The 10,300-nt window shown below is 35.9% G+C and overlaps 1 long non-coding RNA gene across 1 annotated transcript; it reads left to right on the forward strand.

Moving 5' to 3' along the window:
- The first annotated feature begins 4,308 nt into the window (after nucleotides 1-4,308).
- LOC121406523 lies at nucleotides 4,309-10,001 on the forward strand. Its single transcript, XR_005968821.1, has 4 exons — nucleotides 4,309-4,483; nucleotides 5,013-5,199; nucleotides 8,267-8,350; nucleotides 9,040-10,001. It is a non-coding gene; the product is annotated as an uncharacterized LOC121406523 (long non-coding RNA).
- Nucleotides 10,002-10,300: the final 299 nt, after the last annotated feature.

Consider the following 10,300-nt stretch of genomic DNA (forward strand, 5'->3'; position numbering starts at 1 on the left):
ATTAATCTATAGATGAAAATTATTATTTTACAAATAATAGAATATATTATGTGATTATAAATAATTAGTAGTATTATATCAATTATTTATAATCACGTAATATATTTTAATATTTGTAAAATAATAATTTTTATCTATTTTTATCTACACTTTTCATATTTTATGATATTTATTTATGCTTACCTATAATAATTTGTATTGTGTAATATTATTGTTTGTCTTGTATAATATTATTGTTTGTACTGAGTTGTCGACATTGTTGAAAATGTGGTATGTTTGATATGAATTAAACCTTGAACCTTGAACGATTCGGGCAAGCAGTTTTTGTCTTTACTTCAAAACACTTGCCCGACTCTTACTTTTACTTGCCCTGGGCAATCGGGCAAGTGCTTATGTCGCACCCTGGACCGTCTCGCTTCAGTGGTTTTTAATACACGGTCTACCTATGTAACAGTGGTGCTTTTCAGCCCATTCCAAGTTTGCATGCATGCAGCACTACTGTGTGTTCTGCTCTTTCTAGCTTTTCAACCCCCTTTGACCATTCTGACCAAGGAATTCCCTGATCTGTATATTTGTCAGTTCATTTCATTATGTGGAAGAGGTTCATCGTGGCGAAGAATTGAGTAGTAGAAATAACCAGTTGTCTCACGATGGATCAAACGTAGTAGGAAAGCAACGTTTCGTCTGCAAGCTGCTAGACTTCGTCAGGCAATGAGCAAAGACGCTGCTGGGCACAGGTTATATAGCGTTGGGAGCTATTGTCCGGCTCCAATCGGGTGTGAGCCACACTGTGATTGGCCGAAGCCCATGCGCAGCAGCGTCTGCTCATTGCCTGACGAAGTCTAGCAGCTTGCAGACGAAACGTTGCTTTCCTACTACGTTTGATCCATCGTGACACAACTGGTTATTTCTACTACTCAGTTCATTTCATGTTTGAAAATGGGAGATGCACAATGATTAAGACAACAGGTCATGCCTGTTTTATGCCTAATACTGCATTTTTGTTTTATTAGTTTTTTTTAGTTAATAAGCTACTGTGGTCAACTTAATTAACTCAATGTAACTTTATTTTTTAAAAGTCAAAATTTTCTCTGGTATATTTCCTTTATCGCAAAGGGTGATTAACTTGTTGATTCCCCTTTATTTTTCAGCTTATGCTACTCATCAGTCATTCACATTTTCTTCCAAGTTGGTGCATTGATTCCCCTTATCAATCATCATACAAACTTAATTTTTTTAATGTTTTTTGTCCTTCTGAACATGCCCAAGTTTATGATTTGATGAGCCCAGATATGATTAGGGAAATGTAACTGCTCAGATCCTGGATATAAAAATAGGGGTTAACATACCATAGACAATGCAGATATGCATCAGTGCTGCAAACTTGGAATGGGCTAAAATGCACCACTGTTACACAACAGTGTGTATTCAAAACCACTGAAGCGCGACCAGTGAAATTTTCATAGAAGTTAGATCATGAAATAAGCTTTCTACTCGTGAACATTTATTTGAGAATACTACCACATTTTAGAATTAATTCAGTCCTTTGTCAGAGGGACATTTTTGGGGGGACACGCTGTATAAAGAATTGCTGGAAAATCGAAGCCACCCCCGTCAGTGGGTTGCCGAAGACACCATCCCCTTTTCCGTATTTTGCAAATTTATGGAAAAATCTGCAAATTTTGAGCCCCCACTGAGGCTAAAGGGTGTTTCTGCTAAAAAGCAATCAATTTCATTGTCATCATTTCATTGTCTTAAAAATGGAGACAAAAGAGTTGCCTTTCCTCTATCAGTTACATATAAAGAAGTGCTGGTACAGCAAAGCCAGTCCCCGTCAGGGGCTCCTGAAATTACCCACCCCTTTTCTCTTAGATTACCTTATTATTAGAAAATCTGCAAATTTGGAGCCCATATTGAGGCAAAAAGATGTTTCTCCTATACAGCGAACAACTTTTATTGTTTTAAAACCACTTGGATACAAAAAAGTAGTATTTTCTCTATCTGCTACATATAACAAAGTGCTGGCACATCGAAGCCTACCCCCTCAGGGGGCTGTTGAAATCCCCGCCCCCTATTCCGCATTTTAACAATTTATGGGAAAATCTGTAAATTTGGAGCCCCCATTGAGGCAAAAAGGTGTTTCTGCTATATCAGTCCATTTCATTACCTTAATCCACTTGGAGACAAAAGAGTAGCATTCATTCTATCAGTTACATATAAAGAAGTGCTGGTAACCCCCCCCCCCCCCAAAAAAAAAAAAAATATTGAGTGATGAAATTTTTTTTTTGTCTATAAACTCTCATCTGTGAGAAATGTATAGACCCTCGAAGAGAAGAATTCTGTCAGTTATAGTTTTGATCATTCGTGCTTAACAGCAAAGGTGAGATCTTCAGATCACTTTAAACGTAATTTCTCAATTCACTTTTTATCTTATTTTTTATCAAATTTTATCTTGTGTATGTTTCTCCCTGCAGAGTGCTATTCATGACAAGAGTATGCCTAAAATCAAGAATTCATCTGGAACAAGAGACTCAGCTGGAAGCACAAAATATGAAACAAGATTATAAAGAAGTCACGATGGAAGTTGGACTCAACTCACTCAAGAAAAGGCTTAGAACCAGAACCAGTGGCAAGTTTTGCATTGTTTATGATAATTATCTAGGGCTACACACATCTAGGGCATTTTTTTCATTGCATTAAACTGCTTACATGTATGTAGAATTCATGATTTTTTTTTGGAATATCAGAGCCTATTGCACAGTGCACTAAGATCTGAAGAATTCCCTTTATACTCAATTTTCTGTGCAATATTTTAATGCAAATGTGTGAGCGTATTTTGGCATTGTAGCCAACCCGGGCAACAAGTAGCCGGTGCTTGCACTGGGTGCTGTTGTATTGTGCTGTGAATACCCAAGATGCTATGCCAGCATGACATTAACATCACAAATGTAAAATTATGCATTACTATTTTGAATGGGTTGGAACTATTACTTTAAGTGGCAATGCATGAATGACAACTTTGAGTTATTCCAGTTGAGAGGGAGGAGATTCTATACTAGACGAATGAATATTAATTCGTCTATTGCCTTTTGGATTATGCTACATAAATGAACAATATTCATGGGCCCATACTCTGAAGTCGGGTTTAAAGGAAACCAAAACCCAAGAAGAGAAGCAATATTATTTGAAAAAGTAAAATGAGAGAACAATTTAAAACAAGCTAGTTTTATCAAAATCGGTTATAAAATAAGCGAGTTATGGGCATTTAAAAAGTCTTGTTGTACTTTCTATGGGGATCCTCAAATTGGCAAACCTGCTTCAAAATGGCTGATTTTGTGGACAACACTCCACTTGTTTTGTACTCAAATTTTCAGATTTTTCCCTTTATTTTACATATTTCACATTATCTCCTCCTGACCTTGACATATGTGGTGTGAATTATATTTTCCCATAACATATATTATACTCAGAATGAGGCAATATGCAATTTTAAAGATAATAGTAAAAAGTTGTGTAAAAAACAAATTGAGAGTTGTCCACAAAATCAGCAATCTTGAAGCATGTTTGCCAATTTGAGGATCCCCATAGAAAGTACAACAAGACTTTTTAAACGTCCATAACTTGCTTATTTCACAACCGATTTTGATGAAACTTGTTTTAAAATGTTCCTCTCATTTTACCCTGCAATAAGATTGCTTCTCATCTTGGGTTTTGGTTTCCTTTAAAGTTGTGGTTTTACTATGGATAGCCAATTGTTACATAAATCATTTATAGTAGAGATATCATATTTCAGCTCATTTGGCTCTGAAATCATTCATACTTGTCTAGGAAGTATAAATAGATGATTGTCTTCACCATTGAAGAATCAGGAAAGAGCACAGTAATATACAACTTAATAAATATTTGGAAATTTTTGGCTTCCCATAATTTGGGCACAGAGCTAGACCATGGTCTAAGTTAAACCTGACTCCAGAATAGGGGCCTTAGTTTTAGTTTCGTTTTTTTTTCCTAACCCTAACCTAGTCCTAGCTCAACTTCTATTTACACTCCTAAACTCACATCATGGTCTAGGGCCAGGACACAGCAAAAAAATTGCAAGACCCATCGTTCAAACTTCAACATGTCTGATCTCTACAATTGGTACCCAATGATCTTGAGACTGGTTGGAATTGAAAGGCATCTGTCGGTAGTCCATTTGTCTCAGTGCAAACCTCTATTTATTTTCTATGTACAGGTGTCTCAGTACAATGAATATTTTCAAAAATGAAATGTTTAGAATGATATTTTGTTATTTTACTTGCAGTCATGTCACCTAGTGTACAACATGGATGCATCCCTAAATGGTGTAAACCATCTACCAAGTTTAAATGATTCATCTGGGACAAGGGAGCCCAACAGGAAGCATGGAATATGGAGCTAAATGATGGAGAATGAACTCGACTCACTCAAGAAAAGGCCAAGAGATATGTCACCAGAACCAGTGGTAAGTTTTGCAGTGCTTATGACTATAATCCATATAGGGCATTTTAGCAGTGCATTAAAGTGCTTTTTATATTTGGTTTGTCTGACAATATCAGAGCATATTGCACGATGCACAAGATCTGAATAATTCCCCTCATATGCAACTTGCTGTGCAATGTAATACAAATAATGCTAATTTGTGAGCAGGTGGTGTATTTACATTCCATCTTAATTGTTAATGACCTCGCAGTTCAAGAGGTCAAGTCTCCTTTCTGTTACAATATGACAACACAGGTATCTACACACTATGTTCCTATTAAAGTAAAATGCATGCCATAACTCTTTCAAAGAATGTGGATTGAATCTCAGTTTAATGATAATAATAATATAGGGTATTTATATTGCGCACATATCCACCTTGTGAGGTGCTCAAGGCACTCCTATATTACCAGGCTAAGCTAGGTGTTCACAGCTTCAGTCAATATAATTATAATAGTATTCAACATTTATATAGCACTTTAATATATACAAAAAACCCCTTTCCACTTTAGACATACAGAAATGACTTTGACAAGGGGAGACCACCAGGACGTCCCCCTCCCAGATGGAGGGACCAAGTCAGACGAGATGTGGGTCTCCCTCTACTGGATGCTGTAGACCTAGCCCAGGGTAGAACTGAGTGGAAAAGGATCACCCATAGGAGAGGGAGGAGACACACTGTCCTATGCACATAAGTCGGTAAGTCAGTCAATATATACAATAGTTTTAAGTGCTACATACTATTACTCTAGCTTTAGTATGGCTACCCTGATCAGACGCTTGATTATTCAAGGTTTTTGGGGCCTGTTTCAAAATTTTCATAATTATGGTGGACAGACTTTGATAGAAAAGACTGCTGTCATTTCTGTTCTGTGGTTGATACAGCAGGGTTGATATTATTGTGCATGTAGTTGGTTTACTTGGGAAATCAAGACATGATGATGTCTTCCCAGGTTACATCTCTAAGGGTGTGTTTATGCTTCCTCTGTGTAGACAGAATCAGCGTTTTCAAACGTCGTTTCAGAGCACCGATCTCAAACGTGGTTCTGGGGGTGCTGTTCATGCTTAATTTTTCAGAGGCGTAATCGCGATCTGCAGCTGGCTTTTCAGCGTAATTTTTGTTGAGCAGGAAAGCGAGGTCATTTTGGGCATGCCCTTCTTCGAAAGGTTTTGTTACGGTCGACTATTATTTCAGCTTCGAACAATTTTCTATCTTAAGTAATTGCATGGAGCTACTTCACCTAGCTGTAGAATTTTCACCATGGTGAGGATAATAGTAAGCTAAAATAAGAATATCACACTATGCATACCTGTATCTATTTGTTTATGCTACTTGGACTTTTGGCTCAGCGATTTCTCCTCATCATAACCCATGTTCCATTTTTTGGTTGTTGAATTAGAGGTATAGTAATAGTGATAGTGCTTAACTTAAAGGGGAATGAAACCTTTGGAACAAGTGGGCTTGTTTGGAAAGAGAAAAATCAAAGAATAAGATCAAAGAGACATTATGAAAGATTTCTGCCTAAATGAGACAGAAAATCGTGTACAACTCTTAAACGCACACACAGGTCACGGAGTGACCCTGAGTGCAAACAGCTGACTGTGTTACAACTTAGGGGTGATAAATTTTCACAATAGGGGTGATCAAACTCACTGGAGGGACTTTAATTCACTTATAACAAAGAAATGTGCACTACAGTACTCCTGTTGAATGCTCTGATGAAAATTATATGAGTTTCACATTCATTTGAAGGGGAGGACAAGATTATTGTATATCGAGTGCATTATACATAAATCATACTACCATTGCGACCCCTGCCTGGCCGATGGTTCAGGCATGACGATCCTGAGTGACGTCACCGATAGAGACCTCAAATGCCAGGAGAGCCTATTCGACAACTAACTTCATCTAAAAAACACGTATTGAAGATAACATCCAATGGGGAAATGGCTTTCATTTTCATGAAATATACATTCCATTCTTCAATAAATCTTTCACCCCGTCGTTAACTGCCCATTCATTCTCGAGCAATGGGAGAATGAATACAGAGTGTCTCAAATTTTGTGTGAAAAAAGGTGCATTTTCCATAGAACTTCTGCCAAAAAGCAATGCGTAAGGGAAAGATTAGCCCCAAAACACGAATAGATGAGTTAATCAAATGGGATGAATCATAAAAATCAGTGAAATATAGTTTCTCCTGTACTCATTACTGAATACCCCGACTTGATACGATTAATTTTTCCCCCTCTCCATCAACTTTTAAGAAAAAGGGTGCATATTTTCATAAAAATATCATGTGTTATATCGACGGACGCTCGTGCGTACGAGCAGGAGGAAGTCAAATGTCTCGTATTTTTCATAATGTCTGAGAAAAATCAGAGAAATAACGAGAAAGTAATGAGCATTTGAATATTGCGATCACTAATGCTATGGAGATCCCTATTGGCAATGCGACAAAGATGTGAACAACATGTGAACAACTTTCCCTGTGAGGAACTATAAAATACCCCTAAAATGTCCTTTTTTTGCTCTTTCTTATATTGATACGAACTCTTTATCCATAATTTATTCTTTAAAAATCCATATTACATGCCCTCTTATAGAAAGAATACATGATCTACGGATAGATGTGATAAAAGAGGCAGTTTAAGTGAAATATAAAGAAAAATGGGAAAGTTTTTTTCCGACGGCGGCGGTGTCAACATTGAAATCTTAACCAAGATTAAGTTTTTGAACTCTCATCATAACTTAAAAATTATATGGACCTAGTTCATGAATCTTGGACATAAGGGTAATCAAGTATTACTGAACATCCTGCCTGAGTTTCGGGTCATATGACCAAGGTCAAAGGTTATTTAGGGTCAATGAACTTAGAATATGTTGGGGGAATCAATATCGAAATCGTAACCAAGGTTAATTTTTTGAAATGTTGTCATAACTTCGAAAGTATATGGACCTAGTTCATAAAACATAGATATAAGGGTGATAGTGTATCACTGAAGATACTGCATGAGTTTCAGGTCACATAATTAAGGTTAAATGTCACTTATGGTCAACAAACTTTGGTCATGTTAGGGTTATTTGAGGTATTTCATATTACGACTGAAACGATGTTATCTCACAGAACCATCACTACATAAACCACAACAAAACATCAAAGTTGAAGAAGCAGGGGCTTGATTTGAATGGATTTTCATCTCTATTTACAAAGACAAAAGAATCATGTTCTGTATTGACCCTTCATGCATATTTCTGCTCATTTTGCAGCTTTTCAATTCAGACCTTATCCAACACTTTTGAATCCTGCTCTTTTCGTGATGGCATGATCATAACAAGCAGGGTATCATTTTAAAGAAAATTAAATGATCGTTTGAATTATATCAAATATGCATTGTGTGTAATTGGGAGTTAGGAGAAATTAATAGCCAAATTCAGATTTCCAAACTTTTTTTTGAGGGGTTTTTAGTGTTTTCTTCTGTGAATAATATTCATTAGCTATTTTCAAAGGAAGCACTGCTGCTATATCGCATTGCGTAATGCAGGCGAGACTGCCAGAGGCGTTCCACTTTTTTTTTTTGGGGGGGGGAGCAAATTACACAAAATAATAGTAAACAAATAATCATTGTGTGCACCAGTCTTTTTCTTGCTATTATGCATATTCAATTAGTGACTGCTTATTGCCAAATCATTTAATAAATCACTTGGAGTATTATCATTAATCTTTTCACTAAATACTATTTATTTTTTATGTCATTTTTTCTGTAGCATTGTAACAAGGCCGGAGAATGCTCGAGGAGGAATGAACAGAGGCTAAGGAGACAAAAAATGCTGCGAAAGCACTGGTTAAATGTAAGTTAAGAGCATACGTCTTTAATCTGGTGACAATCCGTGCTACCGACTATACAGCGAGCAGGCCTCATTACCCAGAATTAATCACAATTCTTTGAGCAACAAATACTGTAATCATAGACAGATTTTCAGGTCATTTCTATGGAATGATATAATGTATGTAGAATTTCAAACTTTTTTTATTTCCATCTCGCTTGAAGTGTAACGTCTATAATTTTTTTCATTGATACATAAAGTGTTCAAAGCACACTGCAAAGGTGGAATGATATCACACAATATATCCAGATAAATAAATGTTTTTCAAAATATCTATTATTTATTGAAAGAGTGCACATTACATTACAATTGCATTCAAAAGTAACTTGGACATTATACATGTACATTTTTTTAAAGATCAGCTAATTTCTGTGTGGACAGTGAAGAAAAAAGGTCATTTGTGGAACATAGTCAACCAAAGTGATGTGGAAGAAGAAAAAAAATGACATGTCTGAAAAGAGATTACTGACACATATCAAAGATGCATGTGTACAAGACTGTAAATACAACAAACTGTAAAAAGGGAAAGAAGACACATCAAGTGGTAGTGCATTTGTCTCAAAACAAGCTTCCATTTATTTCCTATGTACATGTGTCACCGTATGATGAATGTTTTATGAATGATATTTTGTTCTTTCACTTTACACATGCAGCCATGTCTTCACTATCTACCAAGTTTAAATGAGAGTGACAGTCTACCAGAGACGAGGACATGGCACTATTCTTAAATCTTCATCTACACACAGTGTCTGATGTTAACCCTCTACCAAGTTTAAATGAGAGTGACAGCCTACCAGAGATGAGGACATGACACCATTCTAGAATCTTCATCTACACAGAATGTCTTGTGTATTGGTAGTTTTGTGAAGTATGATAAAAAAGAGACATTTGGCACATTTGGTTAATAATCTTCCCAGTACCATTATCACAACTTTCTAAATAATTTATTATAATCTCAAAGATTGCAATTGTAATTGAATTCTCAGAGTAATTGATTTTAAATCCTGGTTAAAGTTAATACTTGCTCTAAATACCTTATTGTTTTTTGCTATCTGTGGTACAAATGTTTGCAATAATTCGCTATTTCTAATCAATATCATTGTGGCATGCCCAAGCACAAATCAGGATAGTTGTTTTACATTTGCAAACCATCACCAGGGCTCATTTTCTAGGGTGTTTTTTTTTTTCAATTTAATTTGGGATAATTTATCATGTAAATCACACTGAATGAACTGAATGTCTCTTCAAACTTCATGCCAATTTATTAAAATCTGTTTTAGTATCAAATGCATGTATGTGACTGGCATATCTATGCATTAACTCATGAACCTATTTAGTTATCTTTATTTTATGATAACATTCTTATAGCTTCAATGGGCAGGTCCAAGCGATTTTTTAATGTACTTATTGATTTTATCAAATGCCTGCTTTGTTTCTTGCAAAGAATGGTTTCTTGGAGTAAATATTTTACTGAACCCTATATAACTGGGGGATGCTTATTTCACACCCTACCCCCAACATTGTTCTTGGTAAGTTTTTTTTCCAGGTGAATGCGTATCCTAAGACTAAATTTGCATCTCCATTTCATCAGAGCATGTCAGACGCTAACTTGCTATAAAAAAAAAAAAAAAAAAACCTTACATGTATGATTGAAATTTTTTGAGTTTTTTTTCGATGATTTCATTGAATGAATAATCAAAAACATGAATTCAAAGAACAGAGAAATCCATTAGAAATTTCAAAAGAAATTATATATGTAGCATTTTTTTTTGTACTGCCATTTTCTTAATGTACATTTGATAATTAAAAGTACTTCCAGATGCTGAATTTCAATGTAATTGCCAGATCCCGTCCCTCCCCCCCCCCCCCCCCGGCTCTTCAATATCAAACTAGCCTTAGGTATATAGGGTTGGA

This window comes from Lytechinus variegatus, chromosome 1, assembly GCF_018143015.1.
Source record: "Lytechinus variegatus isolate NC3 chromosome 1, Lvar_3.0, whole genome shotgun sequence".
Taxonomy (NCBI): domain Eukaryota; kingdom Metazoa; phylum Echinodermata; class Echinoidea; order Temnopleuroida; family Toxopneustidae; genus Lytechinus; species Lytechinus variegatus.